The sequence below is a fragment of the Bidens hawaiensis genome, unplaced genomic scaffold (assembly GCF_021521415.1).
Source record: "Bidens hawaiensis isolate Kalapana, Puna unplaced genomic scaffold, B.hawaiensis_p1.1 tig00000142_1, whole genome shotgun sequence".
Classification (NCBI taxonomy): Eukaryota; Viridiplantae; Streptophyta; class Magnoliopsida; order Asterales; family Asteraceae; genus Bidens; species Bidens hawaiensis.
This window is the reverse complement of record NW_027491019.1, coordinates 8,646,656-8,659,130: the sequence shown is the minus strand read 5'-3', so window position 1 is coordinate 8,659,130 and position 12,475 is coordinate 8,646,656.

Here is a 12,475-nt window from a genome sequence, read left to right as displayed (position 1 = left end):
TGTTAAATTTTTACCCTTAGAAAATATGCCGGTTAGTGAGCTAACGAAACCATACACTATAGAACTCGCTAACGGTAAGTCTATACTTGAGCCAAGGTTGTACATTATACTTGGCAAGCGTAACAGTTAGGGAACCTGATGAAAAGCGAATAGAAGACATCCCAGTGGTACACGAGTATTCAGATGTATTTCCCGATGAGTTGCCTGGTTTACCACCAACCCGACAAGTTAAATTTCGTATTGACTTGATACCGGGAGCAGCACCCATTGCTAAGGCACCTTACCGACTTGCACCTTCTGAAATGCAAGAACTGCCCAACCAATTGCAAAATTTATTAGAGAGGGGCTTCATCAGACCTAGTTATTCACCATGGGGAGCATCAGTGTTATTTGTGAAAAAGAAAGACGGAAGTTTCCGGATGTGTATTGACTACCGGGAATTGAATAAATTGACTATAAAAAATAGATACCCATTACCCCGGATTGAAGACTTGTTTGATCAGATTCAGGGTGCGAAGTATTTTTCGAAAATTGATCTCAGATCGGGTTATCATCAAGTAAGAATTCAGGAAGAAGATATCCCAAAAACAGCCTTCCGGACTCGATATGGTCACTAAGAATTTTTGGTTATGCCGTTTGGATTGACCAATGCGCTTGCAGTCTTTATGGATCTCATGAACCGAGTTTGCAAACCTTATCTTGACAAATTCGTGATAGTGTTTATCGACGACATTTTGATATATTCATAAAGTTAAGAAGAACACGAAAATCATTTGCGGGTAATCTTGGAGTTATTGAAGAAAGAAAAGTTATATGCCAAGTTGTCCAAATGTGAATTCTGGTTACAAGAAGTACAATTCTTAAGACACATTGTGAATCAACAAGGAATCAAAGTAGACCCAAGCAAAATTGAAGCCATTAAGAATTGGCAAGTACCAAAATCACCAAAAGAAATTCGCCAATTTTTGGGATTAGTCGGGTATTACCGACGATTTATTGAAAACTTTTCAAGTGTTGCCCAACCTTTAACACTCCTAACTCAGAAAGATCGAACGTATGAATGGGGGGGAACAAGAAATGGCCTTTCAAACGTTAAAACAAAAGTTATGTGAAGCTCCAATATTAAGTCTACCAGATGGAACTGAGGATTTAGTGGTCTATTGTGACGCATCTCGTAAAGGTTTAGGATGCGTTCAGATGCAAAGAAAGAAAGTAATATCATATGCCTCCCGACAATTAAAAGTACATGAAAAGAATTATACAACCCACGACTTGGAATTGGGATCAGTTATCTTTGCATTGAAAATTTTGAGACACTATTTGTATGGCACCAAATGTACCATCTATACTGATCACAAAATCTTACAACACATATTTGATCAGAATGAGCTGAATATGAGACAGAGAAGATGGGTAGAACTGTTAAATGACTATGATTGTGAAATTAAATACCATCCGGCGAAGGCCAATATAGTAGCTGATGCTTTAAGCCGAAAGGACAGAGTTAAACTATTGAGGGTACGAGCACTCGGAATGATTGTCCGAAGTAGCCTAATCGAACAAGTTCGTGTTGCACAAGACGAAGCCTTAAAAGCAGACCAGTTAGAAAAGGAAGAACTACACGGGAACGAAAAGAATTTTGAGAAGAAAATTGATGATATATTCTATTCTAAAAACCGTGTCTGGATTCCAACACTTCATCAACTTCGCGAACTGATTCTTGATGAAGCTCACAAATTCAAATATTCTATTCATCCAGATACTGATAAGATGTACAAAGATGTTAAAGAATTCTACTGGTGGCCTGGCATGAAAAAGGATATAGCGTTGTATGTAAGTAAATGTGCAACTTGTGCAAAGTTTTAAGGCTGAATACCAAAAACCTTCGGGAATGTTGCAACTACCCGAAATACCTCAATGGAAATAGGAACAAATTACCATGGGTTTCGTGACACGCCTTCCCAAAACCTCCCGAGGACATAATGCAACTTGGGTAATTGTAGACCGATTAACCAAATCTGCACACTTTATTCCAATCCGTAACAACTACACTACCAAGAAACTCGCCCAAATTTACATTGATGAAATTATATCTCGACACGGATTACCACTTTCGGTTATTTCAGATTAAGACAGTCACTTTACTTCACATTTTTGGCAAGCATTTCAAGAAGCTCTGGGAACTTGAATAGATCTGAGTACAATTACCATCCAAACTGATGGCCAATCCGAGCGAACTATTCAAACCTTAGAAGATCTACTACGTGCTTGTGTACTGGATATCAAAGGGAACTGGGATCAACACCTCCGAATCATTGAGTTTTCTTACAATAATAGTTACCACAATAGTATACAAGCAGCACCTTATGAAGCATTATATGGGCGAAAATGTAGATCGTCACTTTGTTGGATAGAAGTGGGTGATACTAAAATTACAAGGTCTGATTTAATTCAAGAAACCACTGATAAATCCATAATATTAAACGAAAATTGAAAGCCGCACATTACCGCATAAGAATTATGCCGATGTTCATAGAAAACCATTATCTTTTGAAGTAGGCGACAAAGTGTTTTTGAAAGTATCGCCATGGAAAGGTATTATAAGGTTTGGTGGAACTGGTAAGTTAGCCGCGAGATACATTGGACCTTTCTAGGTCATTTCTAATGTTGGTCCGGTAGCCTACCGACTGAAACTACTTTTAGATATTTACTCACGCTATCGAACCTGAAAACGTGTATCACTAATGAAACGGCGATATACCACTGGAAGATATACATGTAAACGATAAGCTGAAATTCGTAGAGGAACCTGTAGCAAGGGGAACCTATAGCAAGGGTAGACGGGAAACCCAAATAGTTAAGACACACAACAAAAAATCTCATTAATAAAAGTTCAGTGGAATTCACAACGAGTACCAAATTTACTTGAGAACAAAATGATGAATTCCGAAAGAAATACCCACACCTATTTCCTAAAAAGAAAACCGATGACACATCAAATTTCGAGGAAGAAATTTCTTAATGGGGGGGGGGGGAATGTGACATTCGTAACAAAACGAGGTATACTTTATTCACTACGTAGTGAGTAAACGATAAATCAGTTAATTCGTAGCGATTAAACTAGTAACCGACTGATACTGACTAAAACTCATATATATATATATATATATATATATATATATATACTGAGGGGTCATATATGAGTCATATATATATTATAGTGGCTAACATATTGATATTTTGGCCTCAGTAAATTAAAAACCATTTAAACGAAAAAGGTTTCGTTTATTAATACACTATGAGTTTAAACGCAATCGTTAACATCAAAACGAGCATTATAGAATCCGTTAAGCTGAAAAAGATTTATAAAACACTTATATGACATATTCTAAGCAATCCGTGAAAATATATTGTATTTTTACAATGAGTCAGTACGTTTTTCTTATTTTACAAAAATAGGCTGAAAAACACTCGTTTTCGCGCTATTTTTAGCACTCGAACTAGTTTTCTTGCAAAAAACCGAACTCGAATTAAATTTTGGACCAAGATTTATGTGTGGCATGGAAAACGAGGAATTAATGGGCCAAAGGAAGGCCCAAAGGGCCCCCCCCTTGCTTGCGGTCGCCAGTGTGGAAGTCCACATACCAAATATTATATAAAGTCTCTTAAAACATATTGAACCATTTTCATCCCAAAACTTAACCAACTCAATTCCCACCAGATAACCTCATCGTTCCCAACCCAAAACAATAAGGTGAGTTTCACGACCCCACTTTCTAAACTGTTTTACGAACTTTTGGGGAGGAAAGCATGTACTTATATACTTGAAAACTTGTGATGATGTGAATTATCTAAGTACTAACACTTGAAAGTCCCCACAAACACAAGTGATTAACTTTGTGCCAGTGACGTGTGAATAGTACTATCGGTTTGACAAACCCAACTGACAGGGCCGGAGGGGTATGCCGGAACATGTTAACCCAGTTGCACATTTTCATTTAAACTTATGACATTCTGCTATGTGGTGTTAGACATAGTACATACTTGGGGCAAAGTGGCTGTTAAATACCAACGGGAGTACATGGGCAAGGGTGGCCATGCGTGTGAGCTGTCTTGGTTTCACTTCTGGCTTAGTATAAAAACATCAAACACATACATATATACATACATATTTGGTGAACTTTACGAACTCGTATACTGATTTTGTTCGTACTCGTGAAACTTGAAACTCACCAACTAGACGTAGTTGACCCGTTTAAACAAGTTTTTCAGGTAAACCGAAGTTGGAATGAATTGCTTACTTGCTTGGTGTTAGAAATGAAGTTGAATAGCTGTGAATAGATGCAAATACATAGTATTGAATAAGAAGCTCGTGAACCGGTTATGTGATTTTCATCTAGTTTGTAAACATAGTACCAACCCGTGTAATATGATGTAAATTAGTTTGTTGAATTTCTTTATAAACAATGTGGTTGATACCAGAATTATCTGTTACAATCCCGTATTACGCTTCCGCAATTACCTAGTCGGGGTGTGACAGAAGTTGGTATCAGAGCCATTGGTTATAAAGAATTAGGATGTCCCTTAGGATACCCTAATATAACCTTAGGCTCGATTAGCTGTGGGAATAAAATAATATTAAATAATATATACTGATGATTCTCGGGATGAATTCGAATGGACAAGTGGGTTATTATGGTCTGGAACGTAATAACGGACTTGTGTGTACGAGAGAATTCGAGAAGGAGTCGTTGAACAATCTAATAGGTAAAAACACCAACATATGTGTATAAAATATAATATTAAATAATTATATATCTATATAAAGGATTATCTATGCTAATGTGTGCGAATACGTGTAAGTACTAAACTGTAATTAATATTATACATTATTATAATTAATGTTATCTAGAATTGTTATTATTATAGTAACCTTTGTAAAGAGGGATGCCGAGAACCAGATATGATGCAACTTATCAAATACCAACACAATCTCTTTAGAATGAAGAACCAGAAAAAGACTCAGACGAGAACAAATATGTAGAAATAGAATGAAATGAGAGAAATGAGGTGATTCCATATGAGGCGCCATTGAAAAGCCTTACTTATCATGCTATAGATGAGATAGTTATTCCCCTAGAACATCACCTAAGCATGAGGTAGGATTCACCAGTACTTACCACTAGAACTCCTAGATCTCCCACACCATCATCACATCATACCCCGGTGACTGCATCCACTCATAGAGCTAGTCAGACTAACTGTACGAGAGTACCACCACCTGATTGTATGCTTTCCCCACCCAGATTAACTTATCATAGGGGAAGAACCTCCCATATCCTGGTTAACTTTCCCTACACGGAGTATACCTATACCTAATCAAGAACCTCCCCATTTAGCCGACCCAGCCTGGTTAGCTGTATTGACTAATCAGATACTAGAGCACTTAATAGCTATAATTACCAACTTACAGAGAAGACGGGAGCTATATGATTACATGCTGGATATACAACAAGTTGTAATTAACTTACATTGATCCGATAGTCTTTCTTAACGGCTCTTGGACAGAGTGGCAGCCTAGTTATGGGGTTGTCAAGCAGTTATTGCAGCCTAAATGGCTGGTTGTATGTGGTTATTGTATTATATACATATGAATAAACAGAAATAAAAATATTTTGGTTGGTTGTACGTAGTCTTTTATACCTCATGCAGCACTGGCAGTAGTATATTACGCTGACATGGAGGATGTTAATAATCTACTATTATTACAAGCATTGACACCCTTATCGGGTTAAGTCTCTATATAGTGATAAATTTTAGTATGTCTATTTAAAGCGCCGACCTATACAAGGTTAAGCATATGCGTTGATCTTGGAATACATACGTATAATAACAGTTATGGGTAACACAAATGTGTTCTTTGGCATAGCTGTGTGTTTATGATTATTGTTATAAAATGGCTCCGGAGAAAACTAATACTATATCTGAGGTGGAGGTGGGTGAAATGATTGCTCGCCAACTACAAGCAGTGATACTGACTATTGTAGCGCTTGTCACTGCTGGCATACTTGAAAATACAACCGTTAACCAACTGTCGAGCACCGATACAACCGATAATACTACACCTCCACCGAACACTAATGCAGCTACGAATACTATTTCCCCGTTGAATACAAATAATGTCACGAGTATAACTCCCCCACTATATACTAATATTTCTGGTAACACGCATCCCCCGCGTCGAGAATGTGCGTATGAATAGTTTATGTCATGTAGACCTATAAATTTCAGTGGTACTGAGGAACTAAACGGATTGATAAGATGTATTGAAAAGGCTGAATCCGTAATTAACATAAGCAACTATCGACCATATTGTATAGTTAAGTATACTATTAGCATGTCTATTAATCATGCCTTAATATGGTGGAATATGATTGTACAAACTCGGGAACGAGAAGCGATTAACAGTATGACATGGACTGAACTTAAAACCCTTATATTAAAACATTTCTATCCAAGAAATGAGATCCATAAGTTGGAACACGAACTCTGAAATTTGGAAATGAGAGGCCTTGATCATTTAAGTTACACAAACCGTTTCAACAAATTAACTCGTTTAGTACCATGGTCAATTATTCCGGAATCCAAGCGCATTGAGCACTACATTTGGGGACTGACCCCAAAGGTGAGAAGTATAGTCAACTCCATAGCCCACCAAACTTTAGAAAGTGACGTTTCACAAGTCGGTGTCGTTAATTTTGACCTTACAAGAAACGGTGTATTAAGAATACCAGGGGAATTGTCTAGTCTGAAACGACTGATTGTACCTCTAGAGCACAAATGAAATCTCAGAATCAAAGAATCCGCCCTGCAACTCAGAATTATACTATGACCAGTTCCAACACGAAACAAGATACATACAAAGGTTTGTTGCCGAAATGTGAAAAATGTAATTTACGTCATACTGGCGAGTGTCGAACAGTTATGAGTCAAATATGTGGAAAATTGGGCATTGTGCCCCAAATTGTAGAACAAAATGAATACTCCAAACCGACAATCTCAAACAACCCAACCCCGTCGTTCGCAACATCCACCTCGACCTCAACCAACCCGACCACAACTCAATCAACAAACCCCACCTACCATGAACTTTTGTACCTGCTACGAATGTGGTGGTATGTAACACTTTCGAAGATACTGTTCCAAGTTGAATCAGAATGTAGTAAGAAGACAGAACCAAGCTGTTGGTGCATTTTGTGACCGTCGCTATGCAATTCAGACCAGCGGAGACGCCATAGGTGAAGTTAGAACAACTTCGCCTTAGGCGAAGTTAGAACAACTTCGCCAACGGCGAAGTTAGGACAACTTCACCTTAGGCGAAGTTATCACAACTTCGCCATAGGCGAAGTTATGAACAACTTCGCCTACTGACGCCTACTGAAGTTTATATATATATGCTTGTGTCTTGTTTAGTTTTAAGAATCCAGTAATTCAGAGAGTTGTGTGTTACAGTTTGAGTGTCGAGAGAAAACAAACAGAGAGAGAGTGTCGTTAGGGACGACCCGAGGTAGAGCTCACCTCGGGTCGGACGTGTTTCTGTTTATGTTACGGTATGTAACGTGTTTGTTTAATTATTATTATAAAGAATCTGCAGATTTGTTTATCCCGTTCTTGTATTTGTTCGTGTACGTGTTTGTGTTCTTCATCTTTACACCAATAAACGAGTCTAGGAGGATTCCGCACTCCTAGACCTCGTGCGGATCTCGTATCGATCGGCGACGCCCCGGGGGGGACTTACATGTGGTATCAGAGCCTTAGGCTCTTATGCTATGGTTCGAGATCTGCGTTTTGGTGTTTCTGGCACGTTTCTGTGCGTTTCTGGCCGAACAGCGCCGCAGGCGAAGTTATTGTTCATCAGGCGAAGTTGCCGTCACTGTTCGTAGGGTTTCAGCGAAGATATAAGGTATGGCGAAGTTATGGACAGGCGAAGTTATAGCCAGGCGAAGTTATGAACAGGCGAAGTTAACGAGATTAAAAAAAAAAAAAAAAAAAAAAAAAAAAAGAAAAAGAGTGTTTTGGAGTTTTCGTCTGTATTGCCAGGTGTACACGATTATTGTGAGACCGAAGACGTTGTTCCGACAACGAGTGAAACTTGTTATCTCTTGGTCTTACGTGTGAACAAATACGTGTCAACTCTGGATATGGAGTTGAGTTTGTGAATGGGATATTGATTGAAACTGGATATTGACACATATTTGGGTGTTTGTGGGCAATGAAATTGTTGTTGTTCGAGGTTGACCAACTGAAGAAAGTCAAATTGAACTGAAGGTTTTTGTCATTACTGGATTGCGGTCAGAGCATATTATTTATGTTATTTTCAAGGCGTTCGAGAATTGGATCCTGAAACGTGATGCTTATTTATTAGAGTGAAAATTCTGGAACAAGTTGGATTTAATCGGGAACTAAAGTGTTTATGTTCTTGATCGTTATCCCTGGTGATTGAAGATGCTTCGGATTAATTAATGGTCATGTGTTAGATTCTGTCAAGGTGGTTTTGTGATGAAATTGATCACTTGATGTTGAGTAGTTGAAGATTAAACCTTATCGTATGCCGACGAGTTGGTGAAGTTGTGGAGGACGCCCAACTTCACGTGTTGGTGAAGTCAGATGGACTCACGTGATTGGTTGAGATGATCTATTGGCACGAGGATGCATGCATTTCAAAGACCTCAATCATTATAGTCGGAGAAGCTTACACTGAAGGGGAGATCTGATATGGAAGACGCTGGGTGATTGGTAGATTTGTGAAGCTACAAGACAGTTTCAGACACGGCTGGTTGAAGAGCAAACAGAAGATCATCAGTTAAGAGGGAGTCTGTTGGTGCATATTTTGTAACAGATGATCTTTCGTGTTTGTTAGAATTGAGAGCAACGGTCAAAGGGGAGACTGTTGGTGCATTTTGTGACCGTCGCTATGCAATTCAGACCAGCGGAGACGCCATAGGTGAAGTTAGAACAACTTCGCCTTAGGCGAAGTTAGAACAACTTCGCCAATGGCGAAGTTAGGACAACTTCACCTTAGGCGAAGTTATCACAACTTCGCTATAGCGAAGTTATGAACAACTTCGCCTACTGACGCCTACTGAAGTTTATATATATATGCGTGTGTCTTGTTTAGTTTTAAGAATCCAGTAATTCAGAGAGTTGTGTGTTACAGTTTGAGTGTCGAGAGAGAACAAACAGAGAGAGAGTGTCGTTAGGGACGACCCGAGGTAGAGCTCACCTCGGGTCGGACGTGTTTCTGTTTATGTTACGGTATGTAACGTGTTTGTTTAATTATTATTATAAAGAATCTGCAGATTTGTTTATCCCGTTCTTGTATTTGTTCGTGTATTTGTTCGTGTACGTGTTTGTGTTCTTCATCTTTACACCAATAAACGAGTCTAGGAGTATTCCGCACTCCTAGACCTCGTGCGGATCTCGTATCGATCGGCGACGCCCCCGGGGGGACTTACACAAGCACAGGCATCAACTTCCAATGCAGCTAGGAGATGCGCTTTTGTAATAGGATCGAGTGAAGAGCTTCGTGATCCGAACGTAGTAATGGGTACATTCTTAGTTTTCATTCAGTATGCTTCAGTTTTGCTTGATACGGGCGCTGATAGAAGTTTCGTATCTGTTAAATTTTTACCCTTAGAAAATATGCCGGTTAGTGAGCTAACGAAACCATACACTATAGAACTCGCTAACGGTAAGTCTATACTTGAGCCAAGGTTGTACATTATACTTGGCAAGCGTAACAGTTAGGGAACCTGATGAAAAGCGAATAGAAGACATCCCAGTGGTACACGAGTATTCAGATGTATTTCCCGATGAGTTGCCTGGTTTACCACCAACCCGACAAGTTAAATTTCGTATTGAGTTGCCTGGTTTACCCGATGAGTTGCCTGGTTTACCCATTGCTAAGGCACCTTACCGACTTGCACCTTCTGGAATACAAGAACTGCCCAACCAATTGCAAAATTTATTAGAGAGGGGCTTCATCAGACCTAGTTATTCACCATGGGGAGCATCAGTGTTATTTGTGAAAAAGAAAGACGGAAGTTTCCGGATGTGTATTGACTACCGGGAATTGAATAAATTGACTATAAAAAATAGATACCCATTACCCCGGATTGAAGACTTGTTTGATCAGATTCAGGGTGCGAGGTAGTTTTCGAAAATTGATCTCAGATCGGGTTATCATCAAGTAAGAATTCAGGAAGAAGATATCCCAAAAACAGCCTTCCGGACTCGATATGGTCACTAAGAATTTTTGGTTATGCCGTTTGGATTGACCAATGCGCTTGCAGTCTTTATGGATCTCATGAACCGAGTTTGCAAACCTTATCTTGACAAATTCGTGATAGTGTTTATCGACGACATTTTGATATATTCAGAAAGTTAAGAAGAACACGAAAATCATTTGCGGGTAATCTTGGAGTTATTGAAGAAAGAAAAGTTATACGCCAAGTTGTCCAAATTTGAATTCTGGTTACAAGAAGTACAATTCTTAAGACACATTGTGAATCAACAAGGAATCAAAGTAGACCCAAGCAAAATTGAAGCCATTAAGAATTGGCAAGTACCAAAATCACCAAAAGAAATTCGCCAATTTTTGGGATTAGTCGGGTATTACCGACGATTTATTGAAAACTTTTCAAGTGTTTCCCAACCTTTAACCCACCTAACTCAGAAAGATCGAACGTATGAATGGGGGGGGAACAAAAAATGGCCTTTCAAACGTTAAAACAAAAGTTATGTGAAGCTCCAATATTAAGTCTACCAGATGGAACTGAGGATTTAGTGGTCTATTGTGACGCATCTCGTAAAGGTTTAGGATGCGTTCAGATGCAAAGAAAGAAAGTAATATCATATGCCTCCCGACAATTAAAAGTACATGAGAAGAATTATACAACCCACGACTTGGAATTGGGATCAGTTATCTTTGCATTGAAAATTTTGAGACACTATTTGTATGGCACCAAATGTACCATCTATACTGATCACAAAATCTTACAACACATATTTGATCAGAAGGAGCTGAATATGAGACAGAGAAGATGGGTAGAACTGTTAAATGACTATGATTGTGAAATTAAATACCATCCGGCGAGGCCAATATAGTAGCTGATGCTTTAAGCCGAAAGGACAGAGTTAAACTATTGAGGGTACGAGCACTCGGAATGATTGTCCGAAGTAGCCTAATCGAACAAGTTCGTGTTACACAAGACGAAGCCTTAAAAGCATACCAGTTAGAAAAGGAAGAACTACACGGGAACGAAAAGAATTTTGAGAAGAAAATTGATGATATATTCTATTCTAAAAACCGTGTCTGGATTCCAACACTTCATCAACTTCGCGAACTGATTCTTGATGAAGCTCACAAATTCAAATATTCTATTCATCCAGATACTGATAAGATGTACAAAGATGTTAAAGAATTCTACTGGTGGCCTGGCATGAAAAAGGATATAGCGTTGTATGTAAGTAAATGTGCAACTTGTGCAAAGTTTTAAGGCTGAATACCAAAAACCTTCGGGAATGTTGCAACTACCCGAAATACCTCAATGGAAATAGGAACAAATTACCATGGGTTTCGTGACACGCCTTCCCAAAACCTCCCGAGGACATAATGCAACTTGGGTAATTGTAGACCGATTAACCAAATCTGCACACTTCATTCCAATCCGTAACAACTACACTACCAAGAAACTCGCCCAAATTTACATTGATGAAATTATATCTCGACACGGATTACCACTTTCGGTTATTTCAGATTAAGACAGTCACTTTACTTTACATTTTTGGCAAGCATTTCAAGAAGCTCTGGGAACTTGAATAGATCTGAGTACCACTTACCATCCAAACTGATGGCCAATCCGAGCGAACTATTCAAACCTTAGAAGATCTACTACGTGCTTGTGTACTGGATGTCAACGGGAACTGGGATCAACACCTCCGAATCATTGAGTTTTCTTACAATAATAGTTACCACAATAGTATACAAGCAGCACCTTATGAAGCATTATATGGGCGAAAATGTAGATCGTCACTTTGTTGGATAGAAGTGGGTGATACTAAAATTACAAGGTCTGATTTAATTCTAGAAACCACTGATAAATCCATAATATTAAACGAAAATTGAAAGCCGCACATTACCGCATAAGAATTATGCCGATGTTCATAGAAAACCATTATCTTTTGAAGTAGGCAACAAAGTGTTTTTGAAAGTATCGCCATGGAAAGGAATTATAAGGTTTGGTGAAACTGGTAAGTTAGCCGCGAGATACATTGGACCTTTCTAGGTCATTTCTAATGTTGGTCCGGTAGCCTACCGACTGAAACTACTTTTAGATATTTACTCACGCTATCGAACCTGAAAAAGTGTATCACTAATGAAACGGCGATAGTACCACTGGAAGATATACATGTA